Raw genomic sequence first — 22,606 nt, forward strand, 5'->3', positions numbered from 1 at the left:
GAGAGCGATAGACAGGGAATTTCCAGAGTTTGCAAATGAGGCTAGAAACTTAAGGTTCGCCTTAAGTACAGATGGTATGAATCTTTTTGGAGAGCAGAGCACTAGTCATAGCACTTGGCTAGTTACTCTATGTATCTATAACCTTCCTCTATGGTTATGTATGAAGCGGAAGTTCATTATGATGTCGATCCTCATCCAAGGTCCGAGGCAACCTGGCAACGATATTGATGTCTATCTGAAGCCATTAGTTAAAGAACTTCTAGTTTTATGGAACAAACCAGGTGTATGTGTCTGGGATGAGTACAAACAAGAACACTTTGACCTATGAGCAATGTTGTTCGTAACAATCAATGATTGGCCTGCTTTAAGTAATCTTTCAGGTCAGACAAACAAAGGATATAATGCATGCACACATTGTTTTGATGACCTTGACAGTATATATTTGAAAAGATGTCGAAAGGTTGTGTACCTTGGCCATCGTCGATTCCTTCCGTTGAATCACCAAGTAAGAAAGAAAGGGAAGCATTTTAAAGGTAAGTCAGACCATCAGAAGAAGCCTCATAACCAAACCGGGGAAGATGTACTCGTAATGGTCAAGGATGTGAAAGTAGTATTTGGAAAGGGACAAGGCAGTGAATCTGTTCCCAAAGATGCTAAGGGACACGCACCTATGTGGAAGAAGAAGTCCATCTTTTGGGAGCTACCCTATTGATAAGTCCTAGACGTCCGCAACGCAATCGACGTGATGCACCTAACAAAGAATCTTTGTGTGAACCTGTTAGGATTCATGGGTGTGTACGGGAAGCCAAATGATTCACTTGAAGCACGCCAGGACTTGCAGGGCATGAAAGAACGAGACAATCTTCATCCAGAGAAGATAGATAATGGACGTCATTACTTAAGTCCTGCTAGCTACACGCTTAGCAAAGAAGAGAGGGACAGCATGTTCGAATGTCTAAGCAGCATCAAGGTCCCATCGAGATTCTCCTCCAATATAAAGGGTATAATAAATGTGCCAGATAAGAAATTCCTAAACTTAAAGTCCCATGACTGCCACGTGCTTATGACGCAATTGCTTCTAGTTGCTTTAAGAGGAATTCTACCTGCATATGTACGTCTAGCCACCGTGAAGCTATGTGCATTCCTCAATGCAATTTCTCAGAAGGCAATCAATCCAGTGGAACTAGCTACTCTACAGAATGATGTGGTTCAATGTCTTATCAGCTTTGAGTTGGTGTTCTCTCCATCCTTCTTTAATATCATGACACACATCCTAGTTCATTTGGTGAAGGAGATTAGTATTCTCTTGGACCTGTGTTCTTACATAACATGTTCCCCTTCAAGAGGTTTATGGGAGTCTTGAAGAAATATGTGAAAGTCCGTTCTAAGCCTGAAGGAAGCATCGCCCAGGGCTATGGAACAGAGGAGGTCATTGAGTTCTGTGTTGACTTTATTCCTGACCTTGCCCCGATTGGTGTTCTCGAATCACGACACGAGGGGCGACTCAGTGGTAAAGGAACTTTAGGGAAGAAAACATATATCGGCATGGAAGACGATTATTTCAATAAAGCACACTATACAGTTGAAAGCTTTAGTTTGGTTTTGGTGAATTGATGAAACCCTAAGTGCTAACCTAGTTCATCAAGTGATCATGAGATAGGTAGCACACTTCAAGTAGAGAAGCAAATGAAGATCATAACATGACAATGGTGATAGCATGGAGATGATCAAGGGCTTAAACTTGAAGAGAAGAAAGAGAAAAACAAAAAGCTCAAGGCAAAGGTATAACTTGTAGTAGCTATTTTGTTTTGGTGATCAAGACACTTAGAGAGTGTGATCACATTTAGGTTTGATAGCCGTACTATTAAGAGGGGTGAAACTTGTATCGGAATGCAGTTATCAAAGTGCCACTAGATGCTCTAACTCATTGCATATGCATTTAGGATCTAGTGGAGTGCTAACACCCTTGAAAATATTTGTAAAAATATGCTAACACATATGCTCTAACTCATTCGGCACTTTTGGGAAAATAAAATGTCTATTTTCTATTGCACCGGATGCAAAATTCTTGGTGATTGGCACATTTGAGCAAGGGTGAAGAAGTTAGAGTTGAAATAGAGTTGGTCAAAATGATGCTGGCGTCGGTCTACTGACCGGACGCTGGGTCACTCAGCGACCGAACGCTGAAAGGCTGCGTCCGGTCGAGCTATTAGACGGCACAGTAGGTAGGGTTGAGCACCGGACGCTGGTCTGCGTCCGGTCAAGGTGGACCGGACGCGTCCAGTCGAAAAAAACATGCCTCGGGGAGCTTACTGGAAACGACCGGACGCTGGGGCTTCAGCGTCCGGTCAGTTTTACCGGAGCGTCCGGTCAGCTTCGTAGCCGTTGGAATCTGACGAACAGCGTTTGAAGGGGATGACACGTGGCGTCCATCGGGCGACCGGACGCTGAGGGCCAGCGTCCGGTCAGTGTGACCGGAGCGTCCGGTCAGAGCGTGTTTTGCCCAGTGAAGGGGTATAACGGCTCTATTTGATGGGGGCTCTATTTATAGCCCCATGGCCGGCTCAAGGGACAACTCTTGCACATTTTCATTGACATAGTAACCTTGTGAGCCTAGCCAAAGGACTCCCACTCATCTACATCATTAATTCATCATCATAGTGAGATTGGGAGTGATCCAAGTGCATTGCTTGAGTGATTGCATCTAGAGGCACTTAGTGATCGTGGTTCGCTGCGGATTTCGCTTGTTACTCTTGGTGGTTGCCGCCACCTAGACGGCTTGGAGCAGCGAGGATCATCGAGCGGAGGAGGTGATTGTCTCCGGCTCCGATCGTGGTGATTGTGAGGGGTTCTTGACCTTGTCCCCGGTGGAGAGCCAAAAGGTACTTTAGTGAATTGCTCGTGGCTTGTGTGATTCTCATCTTGTGTTGGTTGTGCGGCACCCTATTGAGGGTTTGGCGTGTGAAGCCAATTAGCGCGTGAACCTCTAAGTGAGTGAATCGCCACAACGAGGACTAGCTTGCCGGCAAGCAAGTGAACCTCGGTAAAAAATCATTGTCTTCATCATTGATTCCGAGGTGATTGGTCTTTATTGTTATTCATCTTTGTGATTGATTGGTTCTTCATCTACACGGCGGTATAACTATCCTAACCACTCTCTTTACTTTACCGCAAACTAGTTGACAAGCTCTTTAGTGTAGCTAGTTGTGAGAGCTTGCTTGCTTGGTTGGTGTGGCTCTTTAGTTAGTCTTTGAGAGCACACTAACATAGGATAGTGTCTTTGCTATTGTGTGAATAGACACTATCTAAACTAGAATTGTGGTAGGTGGCTTGCATTTTAAGTAGGCTAGTGCAACACTCGCTTCGCCTCATAATTGTCTAACCATTTGGTTAAGTGTTGTTGTAGAAATTTTTTATTAGGCTATTCACCCCCCCTCTAGCCATTAGGACCTTTCAACAGTTCTTCAGAACTCATCATTGGTGCATTCGTACATCGAGATACATAAGGAGTTTTTACGATCCAAATTTCCAGGGAAGACTGAAGCTTGGATTAGGCGTCAGCACATGAAAAGTTTCAGTGGTTGGTTGCGAAAAGAATATCAAGGCGATGATAATATTGATGAGCAACTGTATTTGTTGGCTAGGCAGCCATCGTGGCATATCCTCACGTACCAAGGGTACGAGATAAATGGGAATACATTTTACACAGTTGCCCAAGATAAAAGGAGCACCAATCAAAATAGTGGTGTTCGCATAGATGGAACAGATCCAAATGGGAATATATAATTGTTGTTTTGGTCAACTTTCCATTTGAGAAAGTTTGGACGGTTCAAATTTGTGATTTTTAAATTTCGACGCCTACAAACTAGTTTTTGGGACCCTAGATTGTCTCAAATTGAAAAGTTTTGAATACCGAGTTTGTTAAGCTCATCAATATATACAATCCTTATATAGGCCATTTTTTCATTTGAGAAAGTTGTAGAACAAAAAATACTATATTTTCTCTATTTTTATAGGTTCAACAAAAAATTCCTGTCAATTTTGGTCAAAAACCGAGAAAAAATTGAAACATTGACGTTACAATAATGTGATAATAAATTTTCTATCGAATAATATTAGTTTTATTAATTTTAAGTTAGAAATATATTTTTGCATTAACAAAATACTTAGTATTAGTAACATTTATATTCTATATTCATAAAAGAAATTAAAAACTTTAGGTTACAAAATTTTCCTATTTACAATAAATAATTAGTTAATCAATAGTATTTTTTAAAATAAATATTGCAAAGTATTAAAGTTGCTATGGAATTAATTGATTAACCTAGTATTAAACAAAAACAAAATCCCAGGCCTTTCCAATTACGCTGGCGGGTTGGCAAATTTTTTAGGGCTTCAGTCCCGGCCCAGACCAAGAACTGGGACTAAAGGGTGGGCGGCAATTTCGGTGCCCGCCAAAAAATACCTTTAGTCCCGGCTGGCAACACGAGCCGGGACTAAAGGACATTTAGTCCCGGCTGGTAAGACCAACTGGGACTAAAGGGTTGGACCTTTAGTCCCGGTTGATGTTACCAACCGGGACTAAATGCCCTTTAGTCCCGGCTGGTGTTACCAGCCGAGACTAAAGGGTCGCAGGCTATATATATCGAACGTCTGTTCTGTTCATCTTCGATCTCGCCTCCGTCGCTCAGCCGCCCGCCTGGCCGCGCCATCCACCGTCGTCGAGCTCGTCTCTACCGCACCGCCGCCGTCGTCAACCCCCGCCTGGCCGCGCCATTCTCTAGGCCCGCATCGCCGCATCCTGTCTCCGCCACCGCACCCGACCCCACCATCTGTCGCCAACGCTCTTCCCACGCGCCCACGCCGTACGGCCTCCGTCGAACTCGATATGATCTGCTGCTCTCGATCGGCCATGTTTTTTAGATTTTTTTTACAAAGTCTCGGCTGTATGTTAGATTAAAATAAGTACATGTAGTTTATTGTTAGTTTTTTAGTTATTTTTAGATAATTTTTGATATATTAGATTTAAATGTATTAAAATTTAATTAGTATTTTATTTAGATAGTTTTTTTTAGATAGTTTTTTATTATAGTTTTTGATATATGTTAGATTAAAATGTATTATCTTACTAGTTTATCTAATTTCATGTTAGATTTATTTAATTGGATTTAGTAATTATATATTCTATCTCTCTCTATATATTATATCTAGAGAGAGATTCTATATGTATACATATGTACTTAATTATTTCTATATGTATATATACATGTACTTATTTTCATGTGTTGAGAGAGAGAGAAAATTGTATCTAGAGAGACATTCTATGTGTATCACATGCATATCTAGAGATATAGACATATGCACTTATTTCTATGTGTTGAGAGAGAGAGAAAATATATTGTATCATTCTATGTGTATATATATACATGTACTTATTTCCATGTTGATGAAATATTATGTGTTATTATATTTAATTGGATTTAGTAATTCTATATGTGTTATCACATGTACTTATGTTATGTACCATAGTAATTCTATCTATGTGTTATCTTGAAGATACAAATGGCTGCTCCGAATGATAACTTGAGTGATGACATAATGGCGGATATTATCAACGTCGGCACCAATGTGGATGTAGATGACACGAGTCAGTACTTTGCTGATTATGAGGATATCCTGAATATGTCGGTGGTTGAAGATCAACAAATTGTCGCACAAGAAAATACTGGCGAGGTATATTCGATTATCTATCATCTCTTATAGATGCATGCGTACGTATATTTGTTGTTAATCGTTGTGTTTCTACTCATGTAGCCGGTCTCTGGATCTACATCAACCACCGACAAAAGTAGGAAAGTCCGAGGGCCAAAAAAGCCATTAGAGGGCCGTTTCATAATATCAGAATTCGACACCGACACCGGCAAACCATTGGGACCACATGCTTAGACATATGTCAATCAATGTGGGTTCGTTGTAAGGGATAGGATCCCAGTTAGTGCTCGTGAATGGAAGCAGAAGATATCCGCTCCTAATGTTAGTTTTGTATCTGATCGTGACAAGAACCTAGCTTGGAGAGATATCACTCAGCATTTCACATTACAAGCAGATGATGCTTTGAAGGAGCTAGTGAGGGATTGGACAATGAAGAAGATGGCAACATTATTCCAGAGTTGGAAGAAGACATTGTATAAAAAGTTTATCTTGAAGAATGCTACGCTAAATTTCAATGCTAAGGCGTTTGTTAAGTTGGAGTCCCATTGGGATGCCTTCGTAGAATACAAGACATCCCAAGACAGTGAGGAACGTGTGATGAGGAATCGGCAGAATGCCCGACAGAAGCAATACCATCATTGCATGGGATCATGTGGTTATAAGAGTGCTATTCCCAAGTGGCAGAACCTAGAAGCAGAGATTACTGCTAAGGGAATCATACCTGAAACAATAGAGAAGAACTGGCCTCAACGCGCGAAGAATTGGTTCTACGCTCATGGGGGAAGCCTAGACCTAGACACTGGCAAGCTAATTTTTGGCCAAAAAATTGAGAGAGCAACACAGAGACTAGCTCGTGCTAGGGAAGAAGCTGATAGTGGTGTTTTCAAGCTCAACAGAGAGAAGGATAAATTGACATATGCACTAGAGAATCCCGAACACAGTGGTCGAACAAGAGGCTATGGGGTGGTTCCGTGGCTACACGTATTCCCAGCAGACAAGGATACCTACAGAAGCCGCCAAAGAAAGAAGGATGAGGAGGCAGAACAAATCCGTGCATTGGAGCAATTTGTTGACGAGTCACGACAAGCATTGCTTGAATCACGTGAACGAGAAAATCTCTTAAGGCAAGAATGCAGGAGGAGATCAAGAGGCAAGTGCAGCTAGCAATGAGTCAAATGCAATCGCAATCAACGCCGGGAGTCACCATTAGCCCCGTTGGTCAGATGAAAAGCAGTTGTGCTTCTACGGAGCTGCCAGTTATTCAAGACGACGCTGGGTTGCGCTTCCCTATTGATGACATTACCGAGCCTCTAACAACATGTGAGCTGCACATTCCAGATGGTAATAATGCATCAATCATGGTGGCTGTCGGGGTTGTATCTCCAATAGACCGAACGAAGACACCAAGAATTCATGGGTCAGTTATTCAACCTAGATATGCTAGCGTCTCGGTCGATAGAGTGCTCAAAGGTTACAGCAATGTTTCTCTTGACATTGAAGGCGGTGATGGGGAGAAGACACTAGGAGAAGCAGAAAAGACATTTATTCAATGGCGCAAACGCTTCATCATCATTCCTGGGGCACCACCGCTTCCCCTACCTCACCCTAGGTACGAATGAAAGTGAATGAAATATTATTTTCCATTAATTTTCTATTGGCTTAAAAAATAATTGACACACAACTTGTTTTTGTAGCAGGGTCTCCCCCCAGCCTAGCCTAATCATTCATTCCCCATCTCATCATAGCGTCGCGGGGGGCGAGACGACTTCATCCCCACGGCGATCGCCAACTCCTACACTGGCCCCATCGCCTCCACGACGATCTCCAACTCCTACACTGGCCCCACCGCCTCCACAACGATCTCCAATGCCTCCACGCCAGTCTCCATGAACATCGGCCACATCGCCTCCACGCCGGTCTCCAACACCGCCCTCACCCCCTCCACAGCGACGCACTACAAAAACGTCTAAGGTCCCGGCGGCAAAGAAGACCCCGAGAAAAAGAGTTATTTCTCAAGAAATACTTTCTGAAAAAACTGATGAGCAAATAGCAGCTGAAGAAGACAAAAAAGTGAAAGATTTTTTTATAGATACCAAAAAGAAGAGTCAAGCGAAACTTAAGGAGAAGCCGTACTTTTACCTACCACGAGAGGTGCTGAGGCAGAAGGTCGATGCTCACAAGAAAAAGATGATTGAACTTCGTAAGCCTTCGCCACTATCAGACTATGACCGCTCCCTCGTGACGTCACATGATGCAGATAAGAAAAGGAAAAGAGCATCAGGGAAGGATGTCCCACAGCTCGGACAACAGAAGCAACCAATGCAAAATCTTGTTGTTGCTAATCAATATGGTTCCAACATAGAAGTATATCGACCAGACAACTTTGGAGAAGTATCGGTTCAAGCCCTTAATGCTTTTTTTCAAGATACTGGTTTAACCTTGGATCAATTGACGGGCAAAACTCCAATCCAGAACCTAGAAGTTGATACCTAGAAGACTTATAAATATGGCAAAAGTCTGTACAACCCTGCGGCTCTGAATGAATTGGGTACGCAAATGTACTTGCTCAACAAGTGGTACATGCAGGCGTGTGGCAGGGGTGAGCAGTGGATCTTTGTCAGATTTAGAGACCATCATTACTTCCGTGGCGATGACATCTTATATATTAGTTTCGAAGAATTGCATCAACTATACCACATGGACGCTCTGGACAAATCAATCATTAGCTCCTTTTATTTGTAAGTGATTCTTACTTTTATTTAATAAACTCACTTCCATGCGTACGTGTATATAATTATCCTCACATGTAACTTATATTTATATACAGATTCCAGATGTCAGAGCTCCAAAGAATACAAGACACCAGTGTTGGCTTCATTGATCCTTATATCGTATTCAAAACCGGTATTATTGTCAAGGAACGATGGGTATTTGAAGCACAGGAGAATATCATGATGTTCTTCGTGAAGCAGCACGACAAGACAACAATACTTTTCTCGTACAACTTTGAGTAAGTGTTAATAATAATGTAGTCTACACATTTTATGTAATATCAATACAACTTATATGCATGCACGTGTGTATATAAACCAATGCAGTTTTCACTGGATACTCATTATCATTGAGTTAAACTCAAGTCGGTTACTAATCTTTGACTGGTTGAGAAAAGAACGGGCACTATACCAAGATATGATAGACATTATCCAGGGGTAATTTCGATCTCTCGCGCACAACTATTATTGAATAGACTTTGCCATAATTTATTAACGATCGTACATTATTGGTCGCACAGGGTTTGGAAAGAGTTTATTCGGCAACATCGCAAGGATTGCAAGGCATCACTTAATGTAGTTGAAATACCAGTAAGTTATACTATATACACTTCCCCACGTGTTTAATTACTATATCGTACTTCAATTTACGTGTGAGATGATGAGAATAATCTTCTTCTCGTACAGTGATGTTTGCGGCAGGAACCAGGTAATAACTTCTGTGGATACTACGTTTGTGAATTTATCACTGCGCACATAAAAAGAACTCCTGAAGATGTCCTCAGAGTACGTATATATCAATTTTTATTTATTTTTAAATGAATATATATACATATATGTGTATTAATACTTTTCCTTTTATTTCAAATGCAAGACTGAATGGTTGAAACGAAGGGTCATGCAAAAAGACCATCTGAAAGCAGTTCAAGAGTCAATAGCAGGATATCTTCTAGAAAAAGTGCTAAATCCCAACGGCGAGTTCTACTTTGATCTTAAGGAATAAATGATGTAAATTAAATGTTTATTGATATCGTTATTTTTGAGAACAAGATTATGAAAGTGTTGTATATATACATATATATATATATAATATATATAGTTTCATACTTTATTCGAATATAATAATGCTCAAGATGAGAATTAGATGTAATTATACGCATGCGTGTATTTATATTAGCAGCGTAGAATACATACATAAAAACAGATTATATATTAAACAAATACGTGTAACTGGACTGAAAACAAATTAAACAAAAAGAAAAGAAAAAGAAAAGGAACCTTTAGTCCCGGTTGGGGTTACCAACCGGGACTAAAGGGTGAACCGTTAGTCTCGGTTGGTGTTACCAACCGGGACTAAAGGGTGCGCCAGGTTCGCTCGGCTGGACTCTTTAGTCCCGGCTCGATGACCCGGAACTGAAGGTTCCACCTTTAATCCCGGGATCGTTGTCCCGACACGATAATCGAAACTAAAGGCTGTTACCACCCAGGACAGTCAAGTCTATTCTGTAGTAATGTTAGCGTCGCTGCTCACGCAAGCGGCCGTCGCCGACGCTCAAAGAGTAGCGACGCACGCGCGTGTGGAACCTGAAGAGATCTTGCGTTTTCTATACATGCGGGAGGTGGGTTAGCGTGGTGTGTTGGGCTAGAAAGCGGATTTCTTTCTCCCTTCTCATGTCTAGCTTCTCGGCCCATTCTCACGGCCCGTTTCTCCTGTCTAGATTCTCGGTCCATTTTTCCTGTCTAGATTCTCGGCCCAGTATTTGGATTCTCTTTGGAGATAGTGGGTCCGTGGGAGATGAAACGGACGGGGGGATGGTTTCACATCCATATGGATGCAAAACCAGTATATATAACAAAGTTGATATTATCTTATGCTCTAAAAAATTGTCTATGGGATTACTTGATTGAACCGCTAAAAATAAAATAAAAAGATCCATAAAATAGGCATTCAAAGTTACCATTGCACATAAACCTATTACACCTGGAATCGAGAGCTTACTACATTTATATAGTTTGATCAAGGAACGGTGAAGATGATCAAAACACATCAAAAATGCCGATTTCAAAAGACTAACATATATTTACACACCATATTAGGCTGAAAAGTAAAAATCAACTCATCAACTTAAACACAATTGTTTTAAGTTTGAGGAAGAGCATCAATTGCAAAAAAAAAATATTTGAAGTTTAGTAGCATAGGTTCGCTGCAGTTTCCCGATCACTTTTATTCCCGATCAACTAGTGTAGCATCTTCCTACTTCAAACTGACCTGCAACCAGCATTGATAATTAAAGTATTAAAGAAATGAAACCAGACAAGTTTTGTACTGCTAGATTCAATACTTTGATCTATCTCATTATAAACTTTATACTGGTACGTTCAAGACTTTACACTCACAATTTATAAACTTTAAACTATGGCATTACAAACTTTGTATTGCTAGGTTCAAAAGCTTTGAACTATCGCATTATAAACTTTGAACTGCCAGGTTCAAAACTTTACACTTAGAATTTACAAAACTTTGAACTATCACATTATAAACTTTGTACTGCTAGGTTCAAACCTTTCAACTATCACATTATAAACTTTGTACTGCTAGGTTCAAAACTTTACACTCAGAATTTATAAACTTTGAACCATCACATTCTAAACTTTGTATTAGCTCATTTAAAGCTTTATACTTTAAGATTTAAAATTTGTAATTTCAAACCTTATTTTAAAATTCAAAAACTTTATACTAGCACACTTGAGAGTCTGCACTTTAAGATTTAAAACTTTGTAATTTCAATCTTTTCTTTTGAAATTCAGGAACTTTATACTAGCACATTTAAAACTTTATACTAGGTCATTTGAAACATTGTACTTTAAGATTCACAACTTTGTGATTCCAAACTTTGCACTTCAAGTTTCCAAACTTTATTGTAACATAGCAAAAAAAACAGTGGAGTGAAAGAGGGTGAAGACCTGAAGAGGAGCATAATGATCGCAAGAATCATCATTGAGGAAGAGTTGCCAACAGCAAGAAAAACTGGAAGAGTTGTTGCACAGGGTGATAATCCAGGTACAAGTACAAGACCGACGACTACTGCCATCTTTTCAATTGGATGATTATGAGCATGGCTATGACCACCTTTTCCTAAGGCAAACAATAGGATATAACTTTCTCCATGAAAAATCTGCAACAACAAGGCAAGTCTATGCACTGTTTCTTCGCCAGCTATAGTATTTTTCATAGTAACTGTAGTTATCCCAAGAAGAGCCGTGGAAACAACATGAAGAATACCTCGAAATGCAGCCACAGGAGTTGGCAATCTTTTCTTAGTAGAAACATATACAAAAGAAGGGCATCATTTGCAAAATAACAATGTCCTAATCACTAAATCACAGAGAAAAATATAAGAATGAATAATATGACATTACAAGTTCTTAGAGAGTACACTACCAGGATGAAGCAAAGAGGGTGCACCAAAAACCAGGGGAACCAAGATGAGATAAAACATAGATGTAGTGCAGGAATCATAACCCTCTCCTCTCGATGCTTGTGACGTTCGAGACGACGCGGGCCTAACATGGGCGTATGGGAGTATGAAACGACGCAGAAAAATTACTGCAGACGCGGGCGCTAGCGCTAGCAAGCCGGTAAATAGATTAGCACTTAATATTAGTGTTTGCCGTTGTAGATCCAGACTATTATATAATTGTTTGATTATTCTCTTTCTTAAGAGCCCACCAGGCTGTACATAGTACATACCCTTACTCCAGGCTAAGGCTAGCAGCGAATAAAAGTCCATTAGACATGTAAAAAATTAATTAAGAGAATGAATTAATTAAAAATATCTATGGACATGCATGCAAATAAAGAAAAAGGTGAGATTAGAAAGCTAACATGCAACTAGAGAAGTGATATTCATGGGAGAGAAGGTAAGTCTAATCAGCTATACAAGAAAACTTATTGAGAGTCCAAATAGAAATCGTAAGTTGGGAATATGAAACGACGCACGTGCGTTAAATAAAGATTGTGGCGGCCGCCGCGCATCCTCGAACAACACTGAGGAAATGGACTGCTGGGAGCTAATCATCACAGATCGAACGCTAAATGAAACATCGTGACAACATGCCGAACACACGCTTACACATCTACTAGAAAAAAGTACTAAAAAAACAAAGATCAAACTACACAATTACACGGAGACGTTTCACCGGACCCTTGAAAACGCCTACTATGCTTGTAGGAGTACATGACTTTGAGTCACGTCGCATCTACGCTCGTCTCCTCGATCGCCGGGGGCGTCGTCGGTCGGTCGGTCGGCTCGCGGGCGGCCCTATTGCGGCCCCGCTGCCGCGAGCAGCTGCTGCTCGGTGGCCTCGGCGTCGATGATGCAAAGCACGTGGTGCACGGCGGCGGCGATGTCGTCCGCCGTCGCCAGGCCGCACCCTTCCTCCACCTGCAGCAAAGCACGCCGTGGTTAAGCACCAGCACCTGCACGGACGATGCGAATGAACGCTGCACATGCGCAATGGCCCATGGCCGAAGCCCGGACGGATGACTGCTGCTGCATCAGGAACAAGGAGGGGTGGGAATCTGCGGGGACTTGACTCCACCACTGCACTGCCCGTGGTTATAAGCTACGGCACAGTGTCGTACTGCCGTGGCCAAAAATAACACAAGGCCACAAGGGCGAGGACGGCAGCAACGTGTACGCTGTCTCCCTGCCGCCTAGGCATAGCCTTTTTCCGCCCATTTCTCGATGCCAATCTCAAGCTCCAGCGGCCAGGCTCAGACGCTCATCAGTTCAGAGAAAAGATTCGCCCTGCCAGTGCCTCTCTTTCTCATCCTACTGGCTACAGTGCATTCATCTCCATGAAGCTCGCCGTGCCAGAGTGTCTACCCCCAACAACTACTAGGCGCTACGGAGCCTACTACTACTGCACAAGTGCAGCGCAGCGCACAGCCATAGCCATGGACAGGCGCCGACATGAGCACATGACAACTCTATCTATTGACAAGCCAGAGCATGGCGTACGTAGCCTGCGTGCAATGCGATGCGAGCTCGGAGCTCACCAAGGCAAGGCATGGCATGGCAGTGGCACTATGGGCTAGTATGGCATTGGCACGGCAGGCAGGCCCCGGCGCCTCGCTGAGCTTTCCGGTCAAAAGCAAGCACCAACGCCGCTGCTGTAGCATTCAGTCGTACTAGCACCGGCGGGGAGCAAGAAAAGCCCCAGGTGTCCAGTGTTCGTGTCAGGTCCATCGGATTCTCATCAGAGCTAGATTCGGGGGAAAAAATATCGATTCGCCTCCAACAAGGCAACAATGCATGCATGCACTGGTTCGAGTCGAGCCTGGGTGCAGGAAAGGACCTCTCCTGCCTGCCGGACCGCAGCGATGTGATGACTCATGACCCCTGGATGTTTGGTCTACAGTCTACACATCCAACAGCAGGAGAATATCTGACACGCTTTACTTTCAGGCCTACTGCTGCTAAAGATGGATGCCGCCGAATCAATGGACATGGAGAGTTGGAGACCTCAGCTCAGCCTCTGGGAGTCAGGGTGTTGCTGATCGATTTTCTATTGATTTTTGGTTCGTGCAGAGTGACCCTCATGATTCCTAAATGATGTGTGTGGAGACAGAGACACGCAAACTTTGCTGCTAGAATCGCTCGATTGGTGAGCCTAACGTGCAAGATCCCTGTAGTTTTCGAGTTGTGCATCGGTTTGTGTCCACTGCAAATCTTTGTCCTACTTCATCAACAAAACGCAGGAATGAATCAAAACTTAAATTAGGGAAACTTAAAGGCAGCGGCAAATGCGCGCACGCATATTACTGTATGTACCTTGACGCTGATGGAGTAGAGGACCAGGGCGTCCAGCGTGGTGACACTGAGGTGGAGCACGCCGAGGCGGAGCGCCTGGAGCCCGATGACCAAGCTGAGGAGCTGCCCGGGCCGCCGTGTCGTCATCACGCGGACGTTGGCGTGCGTCTCCACCAGGGTCACCTCGACGTCGGCCACCCCCGACCTGCGGCCTTCCTCCTCCCCCTCCGCCGCCGCAGCCGCGGGGTTCCGCGCCGAGTGGCACCACACGTACTGCGGGTACGTGAAGAACTGCGCGAACGGGGCCGGCGGCGCGTGCGCGTGGTCCGCCGCGTCCTCCGTCACGCTGCTGCTGCAGTTGCTCGTTGTCGCCGCCGCCGCGGGATCCGCGCAGCAGGTCTTGGTGGTGCTGCTGGTGGCGTTGCATTGGCGTCGCGTCAGGCTTCGCCGCCGCCGCCACGTGCTGGTGAACCAGCAGCGTCCGCTTCTGCGCCTCGAGGCACTGTAGCTGCTGCTCCAGCTCCTTCACGAACTCGATTGCGCCTCCGACGATGGAAGCTTGGTCACCCTGCGAATGTTCCGTTAATTGTCAGGATTTGGACTATGGACAGATAGGGAACCAAGGTCCAAGGAGCATTTAACTCTCTGCAAGGACTAGACCGAAGTTAATGACAGAAGAGGGGGACACATTAATGCATGGTTTGTTGGTGCCCGGCCAAGACTGAACAAAGAAATCCAACAGTGAAGGGAATTAAAGGCTTAAAAGCTAGTGAACGGCAGGCGTAAAATAGTCACGGTTGACCTAGAAAAAGGAAAGGCATGGTATGAACTGCTCGCTCGATACTCGAAAGTGGAAGGTCTCTTTCGCCAAGAGAGACATTCCTCCGCCATGGTTGCTCCGCCGTCGCTTTCTTCCTTTGACGAACACTAGAACAGATAGAGAACAGAAGAAGAAAGTAACACGCTCGCTTGACACGAAGCGGTGTCCGTTTGCTACACTGCTACGCGCGCGTACCCTCTGGACGTAGGCCTCCGGCATGATGGAGCGGAGCGCGGCGAGGTACTCAGTTCATCTGGCGGCGGCGGTTGCGCTCGACGGCGATGTGCGTCATCCGCTGGGTCTCCGTCTCCTCCCTGGACTTGCAGCTCCGTGCCCGCCGCCGCCGCTTCCTGACCCTAGTCGTCGTCGGCGCCGCCGCCGACGTCGTCGCTCCCTGCGCCTCCCCCGCCAGCGCCTCCACGGCCGCCTGCTGCTGCTCCTGCTGCGGATGATGATGCTGATGCGCCGACGCCGGGCCGACGACAATGCCGGCGCCGTCACAGAACGCGGCGGTGTCGAAGAGGAAATTGGCGGCGTTGAACGTGTCGTAGACGAGCGCCGCGGCGTCGCTGGGCGGCGCGGCGCACAGCGCGTCCACTAGCGCCGACATGGCGGGCGGGTGGCCGACGGTCGCTCTCGCAGCTGTAGCTAGCTAGCTCCCCGCGCGTGCGTGGCTGCTTCTCGGTGTCGGTAAGCTCTTGGCGACGCGCGGTATCGTTTACTTGCAGAGCTGCGTGCGGGGTGCCTACTAGTACCAGCACGCTGCCCCCCGCGCCCCCCACCCCGCCCCCTGCAGCTTTGCCGCTGCGTCGGCTGCTGGCTGCTGCTGCCAACTGATCCGTATCTGAGGTTCTGATCTCCTTGCGTTGGTGGCATGCGTATGTTTCTTTCTCCCTAGTGGTGGGCTGAGTGTATACGGGGGGAAAGGGTAAGGTTTTCAGCCGGGGAACAGTGGATGCATGTAGGAGCTAGCCGTGGCTTCGGCAAATCGGCAGCGCCACAGTGAGTCAGGGTCATCAAATGTGGCCAGAAGCTGCGTTCTATCGAGGCCCCCCCACCCCACCCCATCCACCGATAACGGAGCTGTAGAGCCCCTGAATTTTTAGGCAAAGTTCTATTATATAGGTGGAACTGAGATTTAATATCAAGCAGCAGTCGGTGGTATGTTGCTGTTGCACTTTTGTTCGCCCCCTTCTCCCCCTAAATTTTTTCCTGGATCCACCGTTGGTCCTGTCTGAGCATCTCTTCTCACCACAGCAAGCTTATAAGCTGATTTGACTGAAAATAACCCTTTTGCATTAAAATGCCAAGCATGCCAATCCTCCATATGTTCATTAATAGGGATTCGTAATATCTCATCAGCATCATTGTGGCCAAAATATATCACGTATTAGTTGCTCATCCCATTCTCCTGTTGTTGGATCTACGAGCTCACTAACTCTTGTCAACACACGGGACCTCCTAGGTGTTGCTGGTTTTCTTGTTGAGCCTTTGGGCAGTCATGGGTCTTCCCATATCTTCACTTTCTCTCCATTCCCAATTCGCCATATAATTCCTTCTTTCAAAAGTTCAGCCCCTTTCAAAATGCTTCTCCAAGAATATGAAATCCCATCCCGAGGAGCACAATGGAGAATATCTGAATTTGGAAAATATCTTGCCTTTAGTACTTGGCCACAAAGGGTGTTAGGGCTAGTAATCAATCTCCATGCTTGCCCCTGCTTAGCATTGCTAAATTAAAAAGATGCAGATCACGAAATCCTAAACCACCATTCTTCTTGGATCTTGTTAATTTTTCTCAACTCAGCCAATGAATTTTGTTTGTTTTGTCTTGTTGGCTCCACCAATATCTTGCATTAATCATACTGAGATCATCACAAAAACCTTTTGTAAGGTCAAAACATGGGAATATGATAGCTCGGATTAATGGCGTCTTCGACAATTAGCACCTGAGTTAATGAGGTGCCTGCACGTACAAGAGCTTGTAGCTTGTTTCTCCGAATGCCTCTGAGGATCAGACCGGTTATGCCCGTGAAGAAGGTTAGAGAGGACCATTCTATCACACGGGATGCAGTTGGAGACAGTAGGTAAGTACCATGGCCACATGGATTAACAGTGGAGGGAGTAGCAACGAGACAAGCCGCAGCAGGTCACATGAGTAACGTGGGCTAGCACTACTTCTGTGCTACGCGAGGAGGGTTAACGTAAGTCCTAGAGCGGTCAATCATATCGACCACACTAGTCACCAACCCAGGAATTCAGGGCTCGGCTAACTTCTGGGACAAGCACTGTTTGTCGACATTGATTCACACCGTACTCGCCCTGATTTTACCATAGTGCATACGGAGATGTTGTCCTTGTCCAAGCTACGGGGACACCGGGATGTTCGGACATGCGCTATTCATGCGTTTGTAGGCTGCAGAAACTGGTGTAGCTGGTTTCAAGGAGTTGATTAGTGGGTGACCAGCCTCTGAATCCATGTACCTCCAAGAAACGTCACTGAGTTGTGGTTGTGGAAAGCTACCATTTTCGTATTAGTAGCTGCCAATACCATGGGGCAGCGCTAGCGCTCGGACGTCCGATGGATACCGGTGCCGTGGACGCAAGGATGCCAGGCCCTTCGCCCTTCGTATCGCGCCTCACCCTCCCGCACGGGATCCCCCCCCCCCCCCCCCCCGCGCACGGAACATAACAGAGATCAGAACCGCCCTTCCTCCGCTCCCCGCGCACAGAACCCGCCCGCCCCCCCCCCCCCCCTCCCCCCCCCCACGCACGGAACGGATCGAATAGAACGGGTTTCCCATCCGCCCCCAACCTCGCCCGCCCCCAGCGCACTCCTATCAGAAAATTGTTTGCAACATCAAACAAAGCGCAATACGAGGTGAAACATCAGAACAAGTCTACTGCAACATCAGAACAAGAGCGACTGCAACAACACAACAAAGCCACTGCAATACGAGATGCAACATCAGAAAAAAAATACTAATGCAACAAAGAAAAATTATTTGTTGCAACAGCAAACCAAAGCTACTACAACAACATAAACAAAAGCGTAATGCGAGATGCAACATCAGAAAAAAAAGACTAATGCAACAAAGAAAAATTACATGTTGCAACAGCAAACCAAAGCGCAGTGCGAGATGCAACATCAGGGAAAAAAGACCAATGCAACAAAGAAAAAAAACTTGTTGCAATAGCGAAACAACACTACTGCAACAACAGAAACAAAAACGCAATGTGAGATGCAACATCAGTAAAAAAGACTAATGCAACAAAGAAATATTGCTTGTTGCAACTAGCAAAACGACGCTATTGCAACAATAGAAACAAAAGGCTCAATGCGGATGCAACATCAGAAAAATAAACTAATACAACAAAGAAATATTGCTTCGTGCAACATCAAAGCATGCCTACTGTAACAGAGCTCGCCGGAACCCTAGCAACCGCCTGCGTCCCTCAAATCCAGATCCTAGATCCTAGATCTAGAGGAGGAGGAGGAGGAGAAGGAAGAGAGCTCAAATCCAGATGAGGAGGAAGGAGAGAGAGAGGAGGAGGAGGGCTCAGATCCAGAGAAGGACCCACCTACCTCGCCGGAAAACGCTGCTGTCGCCCTCCTCTTCGATTGCATGGAGGTCGCGGAGCGAGGAAGGGAGGCAGGCAAGGAGGGAGGGGCGGCTCACCGGAAGCCACCGCTGCCGCCCTCTCTCCAGTAGCATGGGCGCGTGGAGGGATGGAGGGAGGGGGAGGGAGAGAGGGGCAGCTCACCAGAAGTCCGTCACCGTCGCCCTCCTCTCCGGTGGCATGGGGGTTGCGGAGGGAGGTAAGGGGCGATAGGCGGGGGATGCACTGCTTTGTGGGGGTGCAGCGCCACGAAGCGGCTCGAGAGGGAGCGACGGCGAGCATCTCCGTATGGAGCGGGCTAAGCGACGTGAGGACAGGTGGATGAGGATAAGTCGAGGGGAGTGAGTGGAGGAGCGCGAGCCACGTCCGGAGGTGAAGAAGTGAAAGCTCTAGTTTGGTTTTGATGAATTGATGAAACTCTAAGTGCTAACCTAGTTTATCAAAGTGATTATGAGATAGGTAGCACTATTCCAAGTGATGAAGCAACATTGAAGATCATGATGATGGTGATGTCATGGTGATGATCAAGTGCTAGGACTTGGAAAAGAAGAAAGAGAAAAATAAAAAGCTCAAGCAAAAGTGAAATTGATAGGAGCTTTTTGGTTTAGTGATCGAGACACTTAGCGAGCGTGATCACATTTAGGATCGATAGTCGTATTATTAAGAGGGGTGAAACTCGATCGAAATACGGTTATAAAAGTTCCACTAGATGCTCTAACTCATTGCATATGCATTTAGGATCTACTGGAGTGCTAACACCCTTGAAAATGTTTATGAAAATATGCTAACATACGTGCACAAGGTGATACACTTGATGGTTGGCACATTTGAGTAAGGGTGGAGAAGTTAGTGAATTGAAGGAGGTGTTTTTTACTGTCAAACAGTGACAGGACGCTCAGTTCGATGTGATCCGGACTTAGGGTTCTAGCGCCCGGTCAATTATAAAAGAAGGTGGTGCTCTCGGGCTCGATTTGCCCTAGTGACCAGGACTCGGAGAAGAAAAGTGACCTAGACTCTGGCTGAACACTGTTCAGTGTCCGGTCCTACTGACGTGGCGGCGCACAGAGAAGAGGAGGAGCGGACACACCAGCACGTCCGGTCATGGTGGACTGGACGTGTCCGGTCATGATTTTGCCTCTCTAGAACCTTACCAGAAACAACCAGACTCCAGTGATAGAGCGTCCAGTCACTTTAAGCAGTGCGTCCGGTCACAACTTCACACGTGGCGCGAAGCAGACTAGCTGTTAAGATAGGGTGTTCAGCATTTGTGGCTGATGACACGTGTGCGAGCATCGGGCGACCAGACGCTGGGGTCCTACGTCCGATCAACCTGACCAACGCGTCCGGTCAGCTCGTGTTTCACTAGACAGAGAAGCTGTAACAGAACCGACCAATTATATGAGATTAAGTAAGGAAATCTTCCACCGAAGCAGATAATTTGGCAAACTTAAGCCCGTATAACCCGGTAGTCCATGAAACCATGAAGGATTTCAAACCAATCGACATACAAACCAAGATCGTACAAGTTTAGCAAATCACCGTCACATGTTACATAAAGTTCACAATGACAGTTGGATACATCGGAGTTTAGAACATAAAGTTATTACAACCCAAGTTCAAACTGAAATAGCGGAAGCAAATAGTTTTAAAGCCACACATACTTTTAGTTTAGATACAGTGCCAGTAGGTAGTCATCTCCAACAAAAGCATCAGATGAGAGATACGGAGTGACCATTGCCCTTGGTCCTAGTTGTCATCCATCGCCGGGTACAGGCAGTTAATGCAATAGCCGTAGTACATTTGACCATCTGCAACAATAATAGGAACAACGCCCTAAGTACGAGAAGGTACTCAGCTAGACTTACCCGTCTTAAACCAAAATAAAGCGACACCAAGGATTATGCAAGGCTTTCTTTAGTGGGCTAGCTGACTCGTTTGCGAAAAGCATAAGCTATCATGAAGAAACCATTTTAAGTACTTTGCATCATCTTTATTATGACCTATCCATCTAGGTAAGCACCTGTACTATAGCAATCACTTGATTAATCAATAACATTCAGTTACCCCCTTCAGCACCAGTCTGCCAATCCGAGTTTATCCTGGCTCAAATAGTGTCACTAGCTTCGCGGTCGAAAGGTACTTTATTCGGCTAGCTAAATGTGAGGCATACGTTCAACATGACAAGAGGGACGAGCAACGATCGGTCCTTAATCGACATAGACGGAAAACTAACAGCACCCCAGAACCCTGTCTGGTTGCCTCCAACTTTTCCGTCCGGTCTCCAATTATCCATCACACATGGTTAATTCTAGGATATCATTCTTTCCATAGCTAAATTCTTCCAGTAACCATCTATAAATGTAGGTGGCCGAAAATCACCGATCGCTACCGGTCTAAGCAAGGCTAAGCAGTTATTCGATCTCGACCTAACAGGGTAAAAAGGTAATAAGGTAGGCAAGGATAGCAATAAATGCATCAACGGTTTCAATCAACTCCTACAACTTAATGCAACAATATATAAACTCATATATAGAAAGAATTGCTTTTATAAAGTAGGAGACTTAGAATGCTCCGAGGCTTGCCCCGTTCCGACCGGCCTGCACGGCGTGGGCCTGGGCCGGCGAAGCGACGCAGGGCATGGCGCGGCGTGGGAGCGAGAGCGCGAGCGCTGTGGGCCAGCTTTGTCAGTTGGGCCAGAAGCGGGGCGGGCGGCCCGGTAAGAAGCAAATCGAATTTTTCAATTTATTTTCTATTCCTATTACATTCAAATGCAAATTTTGAGCAATTTCAATCAGTTTCAAACTTTGGCCCAAAAATAAAAGTTGCTCTAAAATTTATTCTCTACAACTTTGTCAAAAGGAGTAAGGTCAAAACCCAACTAGATTTTGAACTATAGATTTAAAGTTAATTTAAATCAAAAACCCTATTTTAGAAGATTGTTGTTAAAAACAAAATTTGAGAAAACTTTGAATATACACCTTGCTCCAAATTGCATCCTAATTACTTCTAAGTGGTCTAAGTGATCAACCAAGGTACACACATGGCAGAACAAACATAGCATCCAATTTATTAAAACAAAACTATGCAACATACATGTTTCATTAGTATGTTTCAATTCTATATTTCATGTCATGCTTATGAATGCATAATAATGATTATGCTCATGATTTGCAAAATGTTAATGCATGCTTAACACCGAGGTGTTACAGCCCTCCCCCTTATAAGAATCTCGTCCCGAGATTTTGAGTTACGAACTATTTGTTATAAAAATCCTTATAAGCGTTTTGCAGATATTCTCCTATTTCCCACGTCGCATCACCATCATCGTGATGACTCCACTGTATCTTATATGTTCTCACCACTTTATTCTGAGTGACTCGGTCCTTAGTGTCCAAAACTCGAACCGGTTGCTCACGGTATTCCAAGTCTGATTTGATCTGAATTCCCTGAGGTTCTATTCTCTCTTTCGGAACACGCAAGCACTTCTTCAACTGTGATACATGGAAGACTAGAAAGATCGAACCCATCGCTTCTGGTAACTATAACTTGTAAGCCATAGGACCCTTCTTCTCTATGATCTTGTATGGTCCTACAAACCTAGGAGCGAGCTTTCTCTTTACTCCAAACCGTTTCTTCTTCATTGGGGTAACTTTGAAATAGATATAGTCACCAACTTGAAATTCTAGCGGTCTCCTTCTCTTATCTGCATAACTCTTCTGGCGTGACTGTGCCGCTTTCATGTTTTGTTGGATAATACGGACCTTTTTCTCAGCCTCGTCAACAAAATTGATTTCGTAAAACCTTCTCTCTCCAGGCTCAACCCAATTCAACGGTGTCCTACATTTCCTACCATGCAATGCTTCAAATAG

General features: G+C 44.9%; 1 pseudogene; it reads right to left on the reverse strand.

The window, feature by feature from the left end:
* Positions 1-12,561: 12,561 nt before the first annotated feature.
* On the reverse strand, positions 12,562-15,786 carry LOC136534670 (transcription factor bHLH96-like; annotated as a pseudogene).
* Positions 15,787-22,606: the final 6,820 nt, after the last annotated feature.

This window comes from Miscanthus floridulus, unplaced genomic scaffold (genome assembly GCF_019320115.1).
Source record: "Miscanthus floridulus cultivar M001 unplaced genomic scaffold, ASM1932011v1 os_2158_1_2, whole genome shotgun sequence".
NCBI lineage: Eukaryota > Viridiplantae > Streptophyta > Magnoliopsida > Poales > Poaceae > Miscanthus > Miscanthus floridulus.